General features: G+C 39.1%; 1 long non-coding RNA gene and 1 pseudogene across 1 annotated transcript; one reads left to right on the top strand and one right to left on the bottom strand.

The window, feature by feature from the left end:
• Positions 1 to 3463: 3463 nt before the first annotated feature.
• LOC140517469 (E3 ubiquitin-protein ligase rififylin pseudogene) lies at positions 3464 to 3963 on the top strand (annotated as a pseudogene).
• Positions 3964 to 16964: 13001 nt separating this feature from the next.
• LOC140518043 (uncharacterized) lies at positions 16965 to 19801 on the bottom strand. Its single transcript, XR_011971811.1, has 2 exons — positions 19068 to 19801; positions 16965 to 17885 (listed from the first exon to the last, which is right to left on the bottom strand). It is a non-coding gene; the product is annotated as an uncharacterized lncRNA (long non-coding RNA).
• Positions 19802 to 19870: the final 69 nt, after the last annotated feature.

The following is a 19870-nucleotide window of genomic DNA, read 5'->3' as shown; positions in this document are numbered from 1 at the left end:
GGCTGGTGTTAAGAATGAATAGGGGAGTGGTAGCGATGTCCCCTTGGCTATTTTTTAAATGCATAGAAAAGAATGAAGTTCAGAGGGAGACGGACAGCTTTGGAACTAATTCCTACATTTGGCCTTCCTATTCTGGTTAAAGACCTAAAAGGAAGTTAGTACAAGCATGAGCTTTATTAGTATGTGGGTGCAGCAAGCAGGCAAAAAACAAAATACACACACAAACATATACACACATTATATGGCAACACAGAGATCTGGCAACACAGGGTCCATAATACAGTGGCAAAGATATTGGTGGGAGTACATACGTCTCCAAGTAGGGTCTGAGAAGAGAAGTTTTATACCTTAAAGATGGTCTTGGTGGAGAATAAGTAATCCATGCCAAATATAGGAGGAGGCATTCCTAATCAGACCCAAATGTGGTAAGGAAATTCCTCTGCTCACTTATCAATACCAAACAGGAGGGAGAATTTCCTAGTCAGAACCAAAAAATGAGTGATGATTTGAGTTTTTGATCAGAGGCTCCAGATATGAGAGTTGTTTTTCAGCCACTGAAGTAGACTGGGATCACCTTGTCTAAAGAAGAGCATAAATAATTTACATGTTTGACACACGGTCAGAATAAGTCAGGACAGTGGAAAGTATTGTTAAAAACTATCTGTTATTGCTAATATTTTTATGGTCACCAGGACCACATAGCCTAAGTGACTCCATATTGGAGTTATATCATTTATAACTACAATATCAAACAATACACTTTTAAAATCACAATTATCATAATAATGTGTTGAATTTGTAATTTTTTTAAAAAATAAGCTGCATGTAGTAGAGATTTCTGGTTTCACATACATTCTTTTTTTTGTATGTGGAAATGTACCTGTTAGGTAATGTTTGTCAAGTTCAAAATGATTTTTTTAAAAATTAAAATCCTGAAAATAAGAATAGATTATGAGAAAATATCACTAGACCTGTTTTAGACATGCTGAGTATAAGACGCCTACAGGATATTAGTTGGAAATATCCAGCGAATAGTTGGTTACGTGGGACTAGAGCTCTAGTCCCACACACACACGTACACACATACACACACATTTACATTGTATATATATATACATGTATGTATATATATACGTGGATATGTGTGTATATGTGTGCATATATATATATATATACACATACATCTATACACACACGTGTGAGAGACAAAGAGAGATCTAGAAGCTATCTAGATATAGATATGATAATTAAATCCATAGTAGCTGTTGAAGTCACTGAGAAAGACTATAAAGAGAAAGAAGAGGGCCCAGGACAGAGTTTTAAGGTATCCACAATTGGGGAGTAGAATATGGATGATGATACCTGAAAGGAAACTGAGGAGAATCAGAATAGGCATGTTTCTGTCTGACATTATGTTTTTCACCAAGCCCCAAAAGGCAGGAGCTTCCCAAATGAAATTCACAGCCCTTCCAAAGTGTTTGTTCTAACAATCCTAACTAGAAAAACAACAAGAAATTGAAGAATGTGTATTGTTCTGGCTATTATATGTAGCTTAATAGACATAGCAGATAGACAAGGATTTGAGTTCAAAGCTGAATGGGGGAAGAAAGTATATTGTTTTCATTTAGAGAAATTTTTTCAACAACCCCAAAAGAGTCTCTGTGAAGCAAAAACACATCTGTTTGGCAATAATACTTTTCCATTGTTGCTATAAAGCATTAAATCATGGAACATTGTGATCTCCAAATACTCAAAATTGTAGGGCTCCAAAGCTCCAAAGAGAGACTTATCGTAACTGCAAGTAGATTGCAAAATATTAACAACAATGACTTACTTGCAAGAAGTGTTGTAAAACATACCATACCAAGAGAGAGGTATGAAGACATAAAGGAAAGTCAAAAACGTGATTCTCTATTGAGAATTTGTAGGAGGATATGGGACGTTGTAAGGCACCTAGGTGGCACAATGGCTAGAGTGTTGGGCCTAGAGTCAGTAAGACTCATCTTCCTAAGTTCAAAACTGGCCTCAGACACATCCTAACTCTGTGACCCTGGGCAAATCACTTAACCTTGTTTGCCTCAGTTTCCTCATCTATAAAATGACCTGGAGAAGAAAATGGCAAACCACTCCAGTATCTTTGACAAGAAAACTCCAAATGAAATCACAAAGAGTTGGACACAACAAAAAAATGACTGAACAACAAAAAATTGGAATATTCAATGTAGTATCTACATCAATAAGATCACAGATTCACTGAAATATTAAAAGTATGCCTAGTAATATATGTAATCTCCCCTTCTTATAATTAAAAATCCCTCCTTTGAGGATAATAAAAACTATGTTTTCCTGCAATTCATTTTAGCGTTATTATTGGCCCTTAGGCACCAGTAATGGTATAATCGGGTCAATAATGATGAAGTATACTTCTTGCACGTATCCATTTTTGTGTCTTTGTTCAAATTGTTTCCTCTGTCTAGAGTGCCAGATCCCATGGTGATCCTACTCATTCTTCAAGTCCCAGGCCAAAGGTTCCTTTTTATATGAAGCCTTCCCTAATCATGTCCCCATTCTCCCAAAGCTGAATGCCTTGGAATTAGCAGATTCCTTCTGCTTCACTGCCCATGCCAACAAATTCCCAAGTCTTGAAAATTCTTCCTTTGAAATATCCTGTGAGAAGTTCTAAAGAAGTTGTAAAAACAGGTAGAAATTTTGGTTTCTACTGTGTTAAGATCAATATACATATCTTTTATTTAGGGGTTAGCAACTAGTTTAAAAGCTTATAGACCCATTGACAGTCTCTATTTGTATGTTTCTTTTTGGTTTTGCTCATTTATTTTCGTGTGTTCTTATATTCAAATGGGTCTGTGATCACATGCATTTGATTATTCCCTCTAGCAATACATATCTCTCCACCCCTCTTTGCCTATCCATGTAGTATGACTCTTGTCAATACAAAATGTACATGTCAATACAAAATGCACATGTCGATGCAAAAAAAAGGTATGCTTCAATCTGCACTCTGAGTTCATCAGTTCTCTCTCTGGATGTAGAAAGGCTACTGCTGCCACAACACCTGAAGCAACCCTGCCCAGATCAAGGTGCCCAAGCTAGGCCCCTGCCTCCAAAAAGGTGGAGCAGGGGTCAATGGCAGGTTTTACCACGTGGGCAACTTGCTGCAACTGATTCTCTCAGGATGGATATCCTGAGGAGGCTCAGAAGCCCCAGGGAAGGAGAACACAAGCATATTCCAACACTGGGTATAGCTTCTTCCCTTTCCCTTAAGGGCTCTGAACTACAAAAACTGTGGGAGCCACTTTGGAAACACAACCAGGAAGCACATGTGCTTGGATTGTAAGAAGAATTTCTGAATTTCCTGCTCGGACTAAGTAGGGAACAGTGCCTTCCTTTGCTGTCTCTGCTTTGTTTCCTCACCACAGCCTTTCATCAAGAAAAGCTGATGAAAATGAAGACTGATGGCCATGTGCCCCAGGACCAAGAAGAAGTGATATGCCTGGAGAATGTAGCAAGCACTTCAACCGAGGATGAAACACAGTCTACTGACTCTGAGGACAATTTGATGCCAGGGCAATGGAGTCTGATCTGTGTGAATATGGAGGACATTGAGATCCTCACTGTATGGCAGCTCAAAGAGATCCTGGCTCAGAACTTTGTCAATTACAAAGGCTGCTGTGAGAAATGGGAGCTGATGGAGAGGGTGGCTTGGCTATACAAGGAACAGAAGGTCTTCCAGCTTTTGGTATCTGGCACTGCAGATCACAATAAGGAGCCAGCACTATCTAGTGCAGAGGAAAATATATGTAGATCTGCATGGACTCAACTGTCAACTGTGTCCTATTGGAGTGTGGCCAAATGACCACTTGTACCAAGTGTGGGAAATAAATGAACAAGAGCCCCATCAGCCACCATTATGGGATCTGAGCTGTGTATGTCTCCAGATCCTGATGGCCAGAACCAGGTCCCTCCATGCCTTATGGGGCAAATCAGTTCACTTGTGGATTGATTGAGAGATTTGCAAAGTATCACCCCAAGGCCATGACCATCAAGAACAAGAAGAAACCCTGGGAGTTTCCTGCTTGTCTGCTATTTGTGTCCTTTCCACCTCATTTTCCATCTCAGGGTCAGAATCTGATAGGATTCCCTTCAGGGGTGGGAAACCTGCAGCCTCAAGACCACCTGTGGCCTTCTAGGTCCTATAACCTTTTGACTGAGTCCAAATTTTACAGAATAAATTCTTTTATTAAGGATATTTCTTCTGTAAAGTTTGGATTCAGTCAAAGGGCTGTACTTGAGAACATGGAGGGCCTCAAGGCCACAGGTTCCCCACCCCTACTAGCCAATGAGGATTTGTTAGCCCCGGTTAAGGCAGAAATCAAATGGTCTCAATCCCTGTTTCATACGATCATTTGGTGAAAATGAATTTGTGATGAACACAAACTTCCCAGTAGTCAGACCATGTTGGAGCACTTTTTCTTCCCTTCAGTACAAACCATATTTTTTAAGGATCTTTTTCTGCAAAATTATCCCTCAGTGTCTATTATAATTCATCCCTCTGTGGAGACAACTCAGTGCTGATTTTTTAATCATTCAGAAATTTTTTCTTTCTATTATACACATGGCTGTTTTTTCTTTCTGGTTTCTTGAGTTTAATTCAGTTACTAGTAATTTCTCTCTCCTCATGTCTTCCTTTGGCTTCTTCAGCGCAAAAGGAATTAATTGTCCTCAAGAGTGAGTAACTGGCTGTAAATGCTCTCACTAAAACTAAAAGCATAGTGTGGTGTTAAACAAAAGCCATGATGTCTTTTCCTGTCCCATCAGTTATGTTGTAGGGAGGCAGGGGGACGCCCTGGGGCCATAGGATCCAAGTACCCATGCATTTTGACTGGCTCTTGTTTTGTCATTGGGTTCCTTGTTTAGTACCTTACTTGGACTGACAAGAAAACAGAATTTTTATGCCAGTGAATCTTTTGCTCATTGAAAACAAATCTTTGAAGGTTGTTGAAAGTGTCAACATAAGAGTTCAGAGTGTGTGATGGGAAGGTATTTGTACCTGTAAAGACTTGCAATGACTTATTAAAGCTGCCTGATTAAGCAGTATTATTCATAAGATGAACTTCTCGTTGTTAAATTTCTTTTCCTACCTTGGAAGCGAAAGAAACATTTGGCTTGCATATGAAAGAGAAATTCTAAGTCCCAGAGAGAAAAGGGAGAACTTACATGGACTTAAATTTGCCTTGACCATCATTTCAGGGGTTGGTGGAAGAAAGATGTGGATACTTTATCTCTGTCCACTCGTTCCTTTTATTGACTTTTGATCCAGCTACTCCAGCACATCTCTTTAGTCTCATTCCCTGGATTGAAATGCCAGATAATTGGGGGTTTTTAATTTGTCCTTTTTCTAGGTTTTTTTAGTTGCATGCACAATTCATTGATCTTTTTCTATTTTGTCAATGTAAGAATTTAGAGAATTAAATTTTCCCCTAAGTACTGCTTTGGCTGCATCCCATAAATTTTGGTATGCTGTCTCATTGTTTTCATTCTCTTTAATGAGATTATTAATTGTTTCTGTGATTTGTTCTTTGAATCACTTATTCATTAGGATTAGATTATTTAGTTTCCAATGAATTTTTAATCTATCTTTCCACTGCCCTTTGATGAATATGACTTTTATTGCATTAAGCTCTGATAAGAATACATTTAATATTTCTGCCTTTCTACATTTGATTTTGAGATTTTTATGCCCTAATACATGGTCAATTTTTGTGTAGGTGCTATGTGCTACTGAGAAAAAGGTATATTCCTTTCTGTTCCCATTCAGTTTTCTCTAAAGGTCTCTCATATCTAACTTTTCTAATATTCTATTTACCTCTTGGGTTTTTTTGTTGTCAAATTTATCAAGTTCTGAGAGAGGGCAGTTGAAGTCCCCAAGTAGCACAGTTTTGCTGTCTATTTCTTCCTGTAACTCACTTAACTTCTTTAAGAGAGAATTTGGATGCTATACCACTTGGTGTATATATGTTTAGTATTGATATTGCTTCATTGTCTATGGTATCTTTTGGCAAGATGTAGTTTCCTTCCTTAACTCTCTTAATTAGGTCTATTTTTTGCTTTTACTTTGTGTGAGATCAGAATTACTACCCCTGCAAAATAGCATTGAAAGAATCCACCTATCACCTTCTGAAAGAGATCCCAAAAATGAAAACACCAAGGAATATTGTTGTCGAATTCCAGAACTATCAAGTTAAGGAGATCAGGTAGCTTATCACTCATAAGTATATAAGTATATGACTCCTCAGCCCTATAGTCTCATAGACAGACAAGTAAATGGTGGCTCAGGCATACAGTGTGATGCATTACCCACTTAAGAACCTATATTTCTCAGACGCTGTGCTTATATCTGGTTGTGGTTCCTGGATAAACTAACAGGGACTAAATGGGAGGGGTCCTTAGGGAAAGCTAATAAGTACGTGATCTAGCCTGTGAACCCTACCCCCCATTTATTGACCACAAGGGCATTATGATTAGGAAAGTTTTCTAGTATTGCATACATGATTAGGCAAGGTTTCATGAATAGGTAGAGCAATAAGGGATAGAGCAAGAAGTGAGTCAGAGCAGTCTGAGCTGGGAAAGAGAGAGTAGGCAAGCAACTAGCATGAGTAGGAGAGTTTGTTTGTGATTTTGTTTAAGCAAGTCTGTTTGTGGTTTATTTAAGGGAGCTGGTTTGTGGGAAACCCAATAGAGGGAAAGCTTGGGGATAGAAGTGCCCCCTGCATTGTTATTGTGTATAGATTTCTTTGTTGCTATGAAGGATTTGACTTTCTGGTGTTTGAATAAATGTTTTGATTCTGTATTCTATGAGGAAAGTGTGTTATATTTTGGGATTCAGAACTGTGCTGGCATAGGCACACTGGTGCCACATTTGGCAATGAGAATAAGATTGCGAAATATCAGACTTCTATTTGGAGGCAGAAAGGCTTTAGAGAGAGGGATGGATATCTCATGATGGAAGGATTTACATTATTACTCCCTAGCAGAAAATGGGCTGAAAGCATAGGGTTCTACGAAAACTTGGAACCAAAGCTACCAAACGGAGAACTTTGAGATTTGGAAAGATGTTTGCAAGGAATACCAATAGAAGTGGGGAAAGAACTGGCAGGGGTGTGTAGGAAAGGATAGACCTTATTGACAAGTTATCGCCTTATGTATAGGAGCAGATGTCTCTAGCAAGCTTCTGTAAGAGAAAATTCAGATGGAAAAATGAATTAGCTGGGTTGTATGACAAGCTTTCTAAGCTATAGCATTCAGTTTCCTTTGGAGGAGCAAGCTAGAGGGTTTCAGGTGGTAGAATAAAAAGCTATTCATTTAGTTCAGAAAAATAAGCAAAAGGGTAACAAGAGGAAGGTACATGCAGCCTTTGCTTAGGCTGGACTTGATTGGGACCCAAACACCTGCCAGGAGGATGTGTGGGAGGAGAATGAAATAAAGTTATGTGAGGAGGCTGAAGTTTGTGCAATATTAAAAAGAAAACAGGATAATCAAGGGGGCCACACAGTGTTTGGGGAGGTAATTGAGGATTTTACTCAGTAGGAAGTCACAGTTATTTTGAGTCAGTCTCCCCAAAGGATGGAAGAATTGTTGCTACCTTGGGTCGTGAGAATCAATGAAAAAGATAAATTTTCTTGAGAAAGAAGAGTAAATAGCCAATGAATTCTAAGTCAGAATAAAGACAAGAAAAGAATTATTTACTGCTCTATTGAGAGCAGGGGTAGATTTTGGAAGACTAGATGGCATTCCAACTAATGAACTACACAAAAAATATTGAGAAAATGGGCTTGATATTAGACTTAGCAGGGAAATAATAATTGCCCCTACAGATCCTCCTGAAATATTGCATTTTAAGTTCATCACACCTGCAGGGGAGAATAGGAAATTGGCCAGGCCCCAGATGAGATTAAAGAAAGTACATCTCTAGACAGAATGATTACCTCAAATCTGCAAATTAGGAAACAGTAAACAACAGTGAATGAGGCTATGATAATGGCTTCATGAACTCTAGAAGCATGGCTGATCCTATATCTACCCTGCTTGTGGTTATTGCCTCTTTGTTTCTTTTTGGCTTTTTGTTCGTTCACCTTGTTTGTCAGATTTGTTTTCTGCAGGCTTAATACCCTCCACCTGTAGATGCCTGACCACTTAAGCTGGATGTTACCCCTGTCCGATGTTCTGTGTCACCCCTGGACCTGGCATTGAACAAGCTCTGGATGCCTCCTAAGGAACTGCCCACTCGGATGGGACCTCTTGGGGCAGGGACAGCTCTACATCCAATTTCAGCAGGAAACATCTATGGAAGAAGAGACCTTTGCCTCTCATCCCAAGGGATTTGGGGCCCCTTTCATTCAAGGGAGGAGTGATGAGGTGCTTGTGCTTAAGCCCCACCCTAAGATTTTAGTTTATATGCTTAATTTCTGTTATCCCTGTTAAAGTTCTGTTGACACCAGTTGCCCCACCGACCTATGTAATGAATACAAAAGATCTTGGGGCCAAATGCAATGTTAATTTAAATGGGAAAATCTTTCCCATCCATTCATAGGCCCATGTGACCTGCCTAGGTCATATGGAAGTCTGAGTCACATGGAGCCTGTGGTGGGAGGAGTTTGATGAACAGATGGAGTAGGAAGGGGTAGAACAGAAAGTGAGTTAGAGCAGTCAGAACTGGGGAAAAGAGAGCAGGCAGCAACTAGCATGAGTGGGAGAGTTTGTGATTTTGTTTGAGGGAGCCTGTTTATGGTTTGTTTAAAGGAGCTGGTTTGTGTGAAGCCTAACAGAAAGGAAGGCTTGGGGATGGTAGTACCCTCTGCATTGTTATTGTGTATAGATTTCTTTGTTGCTATGATGGATTTGGTTTTCTGGTATTGGGATTTGGCATTGTGGTGTTCAAATAAATGTTTTGGTTCTGTCTTCCATGTGGAGAATCTGTTATATTTTGTGATTCTGAACTGTACTGGCATATTCATAGCCACCTAGGTGTTGTGAATATTGCATTGGCACTACAGAAGCATGATAGAGAGTATTTGGGTGAAGGTTAGAAGAGAAAGAATCTGAAGTTATTTGGTCAAATGTTTGACATGATTGCATATGTATATCTGATTGCTTACCATCTCAGGGAGAGGAGAGGAGAGGGAAGAATGGTGGGATATACCACATGGACAGAAAGAGGAAAGGAGTTTGGGAAAGAGATCGCAAGCCTGGTACAGAGGCATGATATAGTAGTGATGAGGGACTTCATTTATCAAGACAACTACTAGAGCTTTGTTTTTATTTTTTTCTGTGCCAAAAGCAGATTAGCTAATAGCTTCTTCAGTTGCCTCAATGATAATTTTATCATTCTAAAGGTGGAAAAACCAGAAGACAGAAATTTTATTCCTAATCTGATTTTAACTAACAGAGAGGAACCGATTACTTGGAATGGAAATGATAGAACTCCAAGGGGAAATGACCGAACTCTTCTAGAGTTTGGGACAGAGGAAAGGAAACCTGGGGATGGTTTGACATCCACCCTAAATTTCAGAAAAGCATATTTTCAAAAGGTTGAGAGGAAAGATAGGCAGGATGCAATGAACTAAAATGCTTTGGAGGAGTCAGCTCAAGAGAGATAAGAGATGCTCAGTAATGAAATTTTAAAGACATAAAGGGAAACAATTACAGGAATGACAAAAAAAAGGGATTTCCTGAAGATGACAATCTGAATATATATAAAAACTCACAAACAGAAAATGAAAGCAAGATCAAGTTATTGAAGATAAATATAAGAACTTGGTCCAGTACTGTAAAAATCATATTAAGAATGCTGAAGTTTAGAATGAGATAGGACTGGTGATTGAAACTTAAAATAAAGCTTCACAAAAGGAGTTTCGTTTTTAGCTATAATAGAGATAAGAAAAGGATCAAAGAAGGGATAAGACCCTCATTTGGAATTGATGCTATATAGTGACAACTGGAAACAGAGAAATCAAAACTGCTTAGCTCTTAGTTTGTTTCCACTTTACATTTGAAATGACAGAACAAAAATGATCAATAGAGTTGATACCCAGGACAAGGAAGGAGACAGTAAGAGAATACCAACATATTCTTGCTATCAAATAAAAAATTTTTGAGCACAGTCAAAAAAAGTTGAGAGACCACTGATCTAAACTGGCACGGGGTCTTTGAAAATTTTTAAAACAACTATGTCTATGTTTCTGAAAAGACTCTGGCCATATATAGTAGGAATGAATATGTTACTTTAGGATGAGCAGTTCCTCATTTTGTTTTAAGTTTCCATTTTATGTCCCCTAAATATGGTAAACAAAGGAAAAACATTAGCTAATGATGTTAGTTTTGATTGATAGTTTCCTTTCATCATAAGCTTAGGTAACAATCACCAGTCAGAATGTAGATACAACTTATAAAAGCTCCTAGCTAGGACCATTAAAAATTGAAGGCTCATACTCCTATATTCCTTGTCCTTGGAAATGAAAGTATCCTGGGTGTTTATTTCAGAGCAATGTTGATTCATGGAGACTTGCCAAAATGCTGAACTGGAGGATACACATAGTTTATGACTGGGGAGAGAAGGAACATGTTATAAGGACAAGATCCACCAGGATATTTAAAGAATCACATTGGTGTTTTGATCCTAGAGGGTTTGATGTTTTCATTGTTGAATAGCCAAGTTAATTTTTTATTTCATGCACTAAATGTAAGTTTTATTAGTGTATAGTCAGTGCTAATAAGTATAGGCAATAATAAATCAGTTTTTCTCATGCCCTCTGCCATTTCCCCAAATCCTAACTAAAACCTCTACCTGTTGAGACAAAAGATCCCTGAATCCTAGGCTTACATTCCTTTTTTCTTTCATCTCTTCATTTCACAAACATTAATTAAGTTTCTCTAACAACATATACAAGGGTAGAGCATGAATCTTACCAGAACCTTTATTTAAGTTATTATTTAACTATTTATTTATTTATTTAAGTTATGTTAAGTGTTATCCAAATGCACAGTGAAGAGAGAATTGAGTCATTTCTCAAGTGGTCTCAGGGAGATATTTTCAGAGATATAGATCTCATATGGATTGTGAAAATATAAAGCTAAAGCTTTAATTGTTTTGTAAAATATTGAGGAATTACATTTTGGCTAATGCCCTTTGGTACCACCTGGATGAAAAAACCTTATCAAGGCCTAATCAATGTTAATGAGACAATGTCCTTTTCTGAAGTTCTTTGGCATCAGCTTTAACCAAAAGCCTAAATTTTTAAAGGAAAAGTTAATCAAGTTAAAGAATCTAATTCCCTGAAACTTAGATTAGAATGTGCCTTGTTTGTGATGACAGGGATGTGCTGGTAAATGTTTAACAACCAGATCTCAAAAAAATAGTGTACTTGTGACACATTTTTAATTTGTATGTAATCTGGGCATGTTTTGGGCACATCCAGCTCACCTAACATGGAAGCTCCTTGGAGGGGCCTTTGGAGCATGTCCAGGTTGCCTAACACTGAAACTGCTATATCCCTTACTTCCTTTGATTGGTTGCCTCCATTTTTAAAAGTGGCAAGATTGTCATCTTATTGCCTCTCTTTGGCCCACTCTTATCTGCTGTGTTCAGAGGGTAAAGATCATATATCACCCACAGCATAAGCACCAAGAATTGAACCGGTAAGAGGAAGAAAAATTTCCTTCCTCTCCTTCTTTTATCTCAGCTCAGAGTAATGGGCCTCGAGGTATCTGATTCTGTTCTGTGTTTTTTATTCTCCTCAGTTTCAGATGCTGGAGGTGATCCCCATGGGACTACGACTAAGAGCCATGACTACCTTGGAGCCAGGATTGCAAGCAGGATGGTGCAGTCAGCCAGGCCAACATAGAAGCCAGGGACTCTAGTCTGAGGGGGAGGGTTTGGAACTGGGACTGTGCTCTGTGGGAAGCTAGCTCTACCATAAACCTAATCCCCATCCTCTCGCTAGAGACTAAGGTGGAATGGGGGTTGGGTGTTAGGGGAGTAAATCTGTATGTATGTGATTACACTTTTTTGAAGTAAATATGTAAAAGTTAATCCAGTTGTTAAAGACTATTGGAACCGAGATGCAGAGAAAGGAAAGTCCTTCCAATGGGAACATCATGAGTGGGGACTAGACTATTTGCAGAGAGCCTAGACACCACCTAGGTAAAGGTACTGGAAAACCCTGGGGGGTAAGTGAAAGATAACACACCTGGCCTTAAGGCAGTGCGGGTCAGAGTAGTCTGTCTTTCATGTATAATTTGTATTTTCTCCAGCACTTTCTTTTTATTTATTTATTTAACTTTTAACATTCATTTTCACAAAATTTTGGGTTCCAAATTTTCTCCCCATTTGTCCCCTCCCCCCACCCCAAAACACCGAGCATTCTAATTGCCCCTATCACCAATCTGCTCTCTCTTCTATCATCCTTCTCTGCCCTTGTCTCTATCTTCTCTTTTGTCCTGTAGGGCCAAAGAACTTTCTATACCCCTTTATCTGTATTTCTTATTTCCTAGTGGCAAGAACAGTACTCAACAGCTGTTCCTAAAACTTTGAGTTCCAACTTCTCTTCCTCCCTCCCTCCCTCCCCACCCCTTCCCTTTGGAAGGCAAGCAGTTCAATATAGGCCAATCTGTGTAGTTTTGCAAATGACTTCCATAATAGTTGTGTTGTATAAAACTAACTATATTTCCCTCCATCCTATCCTGTCCCCCATTACTTCTATTCTCTCTTTTGATCCTGTCCCTCCCCATGAGTGTTGACCTCAAATTGCTCCCTCCTCCCCATGCCCTCCCTTCCATCATCCCCCCCACCCAGCTTATCCCCTTATCCCCCACTTTCCTATATTGTAAGATAGGTTTTCATACCAAAATGAGTGTGCATTTTATTCCTTCCTTTAGTGGAATGTGATGAGGGTAAACTTCATGTTTTTCTCTCACCTCCCCTCTTTTTCTGTCCACTAAAAAGTTTTTTGCTTGCCTCTTTTATGAGAGATAATTTGCCCCATTCCATTTCTCCCTTTCTCCTCCCAATATATTTCTCTCTCACTGCTTGATTTCATTTTTTAAAAATATGATCCCATCCTCTTCAATTCACTCTGTGCACTCTGTCTCTATGTGTGTGCGTGTGCATGTGCATGTGTGTGTGTATAATCCCACCCACTACCCAGATACTGAAAAGTCTCAAGAGTTACAAATATTGTCTTTCCAGGTAGGAATGTAAACAGTTCAACTTTAGTAAGTCCCTTATGACTTCTCTTTGCTGTTCACCTTTTCATGGTTCTCTTCATTCTTGTGTTTGAAAGTCAAATTTTCTTTTCAGCTCTGGTCTTTTCATCAAGAATGCTTGAAAGTCCTCTATTTCACTGAAAGACCAATTTTTCCCCTGAAGTACTATACTCAGTTTTGCTGGGTAGGTGATTCTTGGTTTTAGTCCTAGTTCCTTTGACTTCTGGAATACAATATTCCACGCCCTTCGATCCCTTAATGTAGAAGCTGCTAGATCTTGTGTTATCCTGATTGTATTTCCACAATACTTGAATTGTTTCTTTCTAGCTGCTTGAAATAGTTTCTCCTTGACCTGGGAACTCTGGAATTTGGCCACAATGTTCCTAGGAGTTTCTTTTTGGATCTCTTTCAGGCGGTGATCTGTGGATTCCTTAAATACTTATTTTGCCCTCTGGTTCTAGAATCTCAGGGCAGTTTTCCTTGATAATTTCATGAAAGATGATGTCTAGGCTCTTTTTTTGATCATGGCTTTCAGGTAGGCCCATAATTTTTAAATTGTCTCTCCTGGATCTATTTTCCAGGTCAGTTGTTTTTCCAATGAGATATTTCACATTATCTTCCATTTTTTCATTCTTTTGGTTTTGTTTTGTGATTTCTTGGTTTCTCATAAAGTCATTAGCCTCCATCTGTTCCATTCTAATTTTGAAAGAACTATTTTCTTCAGTGAGCTTTTGGACCTCCTTTTCCATTTGGCTAATTCTGCTTTTGAAAGCATTCTTCTCCTCATTGGCTTTTTGAACCTCTTTTGCCAATTGAGTTAGCCTATTTTTCAAGGTGTTATTTTCTTCAGCATTTTTTTGGGTCTCCTTTAGCAGGATGTTTATTTGTTTTTCATGCTTTGCTTGCATGTGTCTCATTTCTCTTCCCAGTTTTTCCTTCACCTCTCTAAATTGATTTTCAAAATCCTTTTTGAGCTTTTCCATGGCCTGAGCCCATTGAGTGGGCTGGGATACAGAAGCCTTGACTTCTGTGTCTTTCCCTGATGGTAAGCATTGTTCTTCCTCATCAGAAAGGAAGGGAGGAAATACCTGTTCACCAAGAAAGTAACCTTCTATAGTCTTTTTTTTCCCTTTTCTGGGCATTTTCCCAGCCAGTGACTTGACTTCTGAATATTCTCTTCACACATTCTTGCCTCTAGATCCTCCCAGCCAGAGCTTGGGGTCTGAGATTAAAATGCTGCTTCCCAGCCTCAGGGCTTTGGGCGGGGACGGGGCTGCTATTCAGTGTGAGATCAAGTTTAGGTGCTCAGGTGGGGGCAGGGCCGCCACTCAGGGCTCAGTTCCGTCAGGGGGTTTATGCAGAGATCTTCAACAATGGATCCTGGCTCCTGCCTGCCTGGGGAGCCCTGGTCTGCTCCCGCCTCCGCTGCTGCCTCCTGAGGGGGCCTGAGTTAGGGGGGAACCCCACTCTCCTCTCGGCAAGCCCAGAAGACCGTCTCACCAACCTTTAGGGCCCGTGGGTGGAGGGACCCGCGTGGCCGCTGGAGATCCCATCCCTGAAGCCTGCTCGGATCTGCTCCTCTCGGTGCCCCAGGCCAAGGCAGGGCTGGGCTCGGCTCCTGGTCCGCAGCTCGAAGGACCTTTTGCGAGAGGTTTTGAGGGCTCTCTGGAACAGAAATTTCCTCCGCTCCATTGTTCTGTGGCTTCTGCTGCTCCAGAATTTGTTGGGAGTTCTTTTTTACAGATATTTTATGGGCTGTGGGTTCGGAGCTAGCGTATGTGTGTCTTTCTACTCTGCCATCTTGGCTCCACCCCCTCTCTCCAGCACTTTCTTAAGACTAATAGTTAAGACTTTCTTAAGATTAATACAATCAAGCTTTCTTTTATTTTAAATAGTATCTCATTTTTTCTAATTTCATATAAAGATAATTTTAAAAGTTAATGTTTTCAGTTTTCAACAGTAACTTCCATAAATTTAAAATTTTTTCCTCCTCCCTCCCCAAAATGACCTGCAATCTTATATGGGTTCTACACATACATTCTTATTAAACATATTTTCACATTAGTCATGTTGCATAGAAGAATTAAAATGAATGGAGAAACCATGAAAAAAACTAAAACATAACAAAATAGAAAATAGTCTGCTTCATTTTGTGTTCTGACTCTATAGTTCTTTGAATGTGGATGGCATTTTGCATCGAGTCCTTTGGAAATGTTTTAGGGTAAAGACAATTTTAAACATTCATTTTTTTAAAATTTTGAGTTCCAAATTTTCTCCTTCCTTCCCTCCCCTCCTTTCCCTAAAACAGTAAGCAATTTGATAGAGGGTATATATGTGCAATCACGTAAAACATATTTCCATATTAGTCATGTTGTAAAAGAAGAAACAGACCAAAAGGAAAAAAAAAACAAAAAAATAAAGTGAAAATAGTATGCTCCAACTGCGCTCTATCAGTTTTTTTCTCCGGTCTAAGTAAGAAACAAACAAATTAGGTTGTGTCCATGTTTTAATTTCTCTCAAGCTCAGGATATGCATTGTATAGGAGTTACAGTCCAGAACTGGTTCAGTTTGGTGATTTGGATATTCAGCTTATATACCTTTTCAACAGGGGCTGATATCACCTCACCATCATTTTACCAGAGGAAATACCTATTTTATCAGGCTACCCTGCAATCATACCAGACCTCTACCCAGCCTTGGGCTATCTAGGCAGAAGAATCTGTCTCCATTCAAGCCTTGGCAGAATACAATGGAGCTTCCATACCTTTGCTTAAATCAGTTCAGGTGTGGGTTGGCATTTGAACAGGCTAAGATTCAATATAATCTCATTATCAGTAATGTCCTTGTGAGGAACTTTAAAGAAGGGGACTGGGGGGAGGGGAATCTCTGAGTCTCCAAGATACTGATTACTAAGAAAAATAATTTTTCACTCTAGATATGGTTAGCATTTTTCAACATGAGTCCTTTGGAATTGACTTGGATCATTTTATTTCTGAGAAGAGCTAAGTCATTCATAGTTGATCACAAAATGTTGCTATTACTGTGTACAATGTTTTTCTGGTTTTGCTCACCTCACTTTGCATCAGTTCATGTAAGTCTTTCCAAGATTTTCTGAAATTTGCCTGTTTGTCATTTCTTATAGCATAACAGTATTTCATTACATTCATATACCACAACTTGTTCACTCATTCCCCAGTCGATGGACATACCCTCAATTTCCAATATTTTGCAACCACAAAAAGAGCTGCTGTAAATATTTTTATATGTGTAGGTCCTTTTCCCTTTTTTATGATCACTTTGGGATACAGACCTAGTAGTGGTACTACTGGACCAAAGATTATGAACAGTCTGATTGCCATTTGGGCACAGTTCCAAATTGCTCTCCAGAATGGTTGGATCAGTTCACAACCTTATCACCAATGCATTAGTGTCCCAATTTTCCCACATCTTCTCCAACATTTATCATTTTCCTTTTCTGTCACATTAGTCAATTAAGCCTAGGAATGAGGTAGTACCTCAGAGCTGTTTTAATTTTCATTTTTCTAATCAACAGTGATTAAGAACTTTTTTCATGTGACAGTTTTCTTTATCTGAAAATTTCCTGTTCATATCCTTTGACCATTTATCAATTGGGGAGCGATTTGTACTCTTGTAAATTTGATTCAGTTCTCTATATATTTGAGAAATGAGGCCTAATAAAACTTTATTTTAAAATAAAGTGCCAGCAGGCCATGGTTTGACACCTCTGGTGTAGATAATCAGTAGAACAATAAATCAATCCCTAATATGAAGAGCTTGTATAAACTGGCTCTAGTACAATCTCATTGTGCTAAGAGTGGGAATATTGTTTGATTTCTCCAAGTAAGAGTCAGAACAGTATTAAGTGCCTATTATGTGCCAAATATGGTGATAAACTCTGGGGATACAAAAAACGATCCCTGCCCTCTACAAGTTCACAATCTAAAGGTGGAGGATAAGATGGAAACAATGATGTTCAAGCAAGATAAACTGAAAATCATCTTCAAGGGAGGCATTCAGACCAAGGAGGACCTGGAAAGACTTTTTGCAGAATGCAGGATTTTAGCTGAAACTTGACAGAAGCCAGGAAAGTCAGCAGGCAAAGAGGAGGACAGAGAGAATTCCAGATATTGGGACAGCCAGCTAAAAAGCACAAAGTGAGAAGGAGATGGAATGACCTATGAGAAGAAGGCTAGGAGGCTGGAGTCACTGGATCTTAAGAGTATGAGAAAGGGAGTAAGCTGTAAGAAAAGTAGGAAGGGATCAGGTTATAGAAGATGAACTTGGAGCCTTGTTTTATCTTTTTTATGGAATCTTGTCTCCTTTCATGAATATGATAGAATATAAGAAAACATTGTTTGAGTGAGTTAGCAGGGAGTTCACAGTTAGCAGGGAAATACTGCCAGTTTGGATCTTCTTTCAATGGAGAATGCTCTTGTCTCTGTCTCTGACAGGCATTAGAGTACATCGTTTTTCTCCTGCAGGATTTATGTGCATCTTCTATCCCTTCTCAGGCTTATTGTGCAGGGAATTCTTGTTTATACAGGTAGGAGTTACATTAGAATTTAAATTTAAGTTCCAATTTAAAGCTGGAAGAAATCATTAATTAAATGAGTTAATTAATTTGAAACTGCAAGAGAGCTTAAGAGTTATCTAGTACAACCCCTTCATTTTAAAGAGGAATAAACTCTTCATGTAGCCTAAAGAAACTGTGACTTATTAATACTAATAATAAATGACACAGTTGACATAATTCTGGTTCTCTTGTTGAAAAGAGGGCTAAAATTTTAAGGCCTAAAAATGCTCTGTTGAGAGCTAACATAATTGATTCCATTTTATCCTGTATTTGTCTTTTTAAAAATTCGATCAAATGATGTTCCCATCACTCCTAGCTCCACCTACTGAATTCCCTGACTTCCTTTAAGTCCCAACTAAACTCATCTTTTACTGGAAGCCTTCCCCACCCTCTTAATCATTGTCTTTCCTATTTATCCAGTACACAGGATAGCTTACTTTGCTTTGTAATCTTCCCCTTCAAATGGTAAGCTCCTAGAGGCTAGGGACTGTCTTTTGTCTCTTAGCATAGTGCCTGATTACACACAAGGCTTAAGGTTTATTGATTAATTGACTGATACTCAAAGCAATCCCCCACATTCAATACCTTTTTATCTCGTAATCTTTTATTGACTACAAAAGAGGACATCAAGAACTCTATTTGACCTGGGAAGTTGTCCCTTCTCTATCAGATAAAACTTGTAGTAGACATTCTTTAATGGATGGATGGATGGATAAAGAAGGGTACTTAAGTCCAGTGTGAATGGCCATACTGACTAGGACACCTTTTTCCAGTAACCTCTTTTAAGTACCTTTTCCCTAGTAGGGAATTCTTTCAGCTCTGACCCAACAGAGCAGATCTCTTTTGTCACCCTCTCAGGATTCTAAGAGAATTCATGCAATACTCTGAATTAGCAGTTTTTCTCTTAAAACAGTGATGCCTTGCAACTTCTACATTCTATGAAAAACTAAGGGCAAAGACCCAGATAAAGACCCAAGTTCCTCAACGTCCATGTTAGACCTAAAGTTACTTCAAGCCCAAGCCTGCCCTGTACTTGACTTTCACCAAGCAGTTTCTAGGCAGGATGCTGTTCTTCCAGTTTGTGCTTTTAAGAAAAAAGGTCTAAGGTCTACAAGTAGGGGAGCTGTCACAGCCACCCCGTACCTAAGAAGGCTCAGTGGCTACTTCCTAACCTTACACGTGCTTCCCAACCTACCTTTCTGCAACCAAAGGGAAACTTTATTGTATCAGGGTGACGTCATTTTGGTCCTCTTGGAGAAGGAAGGACAACAACCAGTTACAGTCTAGAGCCAGGATGGTCCTCGGAAGTCGTCTGGACCGGATTCCTCATTTCACAAATAATTAAATTTAGGTAAAACCTAAAAATCATGATAGCGAAGAGGGATGTAATGCTTTAAATTTTGCAACCAAAAAAAAAAAAACCACCCTGGAGACTAAGGGAGTGTCCGTCTATTATAGGGAAATGCTTAAACGAATTATGGATGTAATGGAAATAAGAAGTGACAAAATGGACAGTGTCCGGAAATGGAGACGACCCCTAGGAACTGTCTCTGAGGGAAGTGAGCTCAGGACAAGGTACAAGAACAGCGTTATAAAGGGAAAATAGTTTGGAAGGACTTTGTAACCCTAATCTCTGCAAAAAACACGATTCCAGAGACCCAGGGCCGAACCACGCGGCTTGATCTGGACTTCAAACGCCAGGGAGACATCTTCCTCGTGGCAAATACGGAAGTTTGTTTTGCACGCCTATAACCCTCGTGAAGGTTTTCTTTCTTTTTATATGCAACAAGGAAGGAAAGAACGGATATTGGTTAACTGGAAAAAATGAGCGAATTATTCAAATAAAGCTGGCACCCATTTTACGTATACAGTAAATTACTTGCTCTTCGAAGAGGGCTGGAAGGAGCTCTCCTTTTAGAAAGGAGGTAAATTTGGTCGAGAGAAGTTTCACAAAGGATTAAGCATCCGGGGTGGAATTCGAACCCAGGTCCTCTTCCT

This window comes from Notamacropus eugenii, chromosome 1 (assembly GCF_028372415.1).
Source record: "Notamacropus eugenii isolate mMacEug1 chromosome 1, mMacEug1.pri_v2, whole genome shotgun sequence".
Classification (NCBI taxonomy): Eukaryota; Metazoa; Chordata; class Mammalia; order Diprotodontia; family Macropodidae; genus Notamacropus; species Notamacropus eugenii.
Note: the sequence above shows the minus strand (reverse complement) of the source record. Positions and strands in the feature narration are given on the sequence as shown.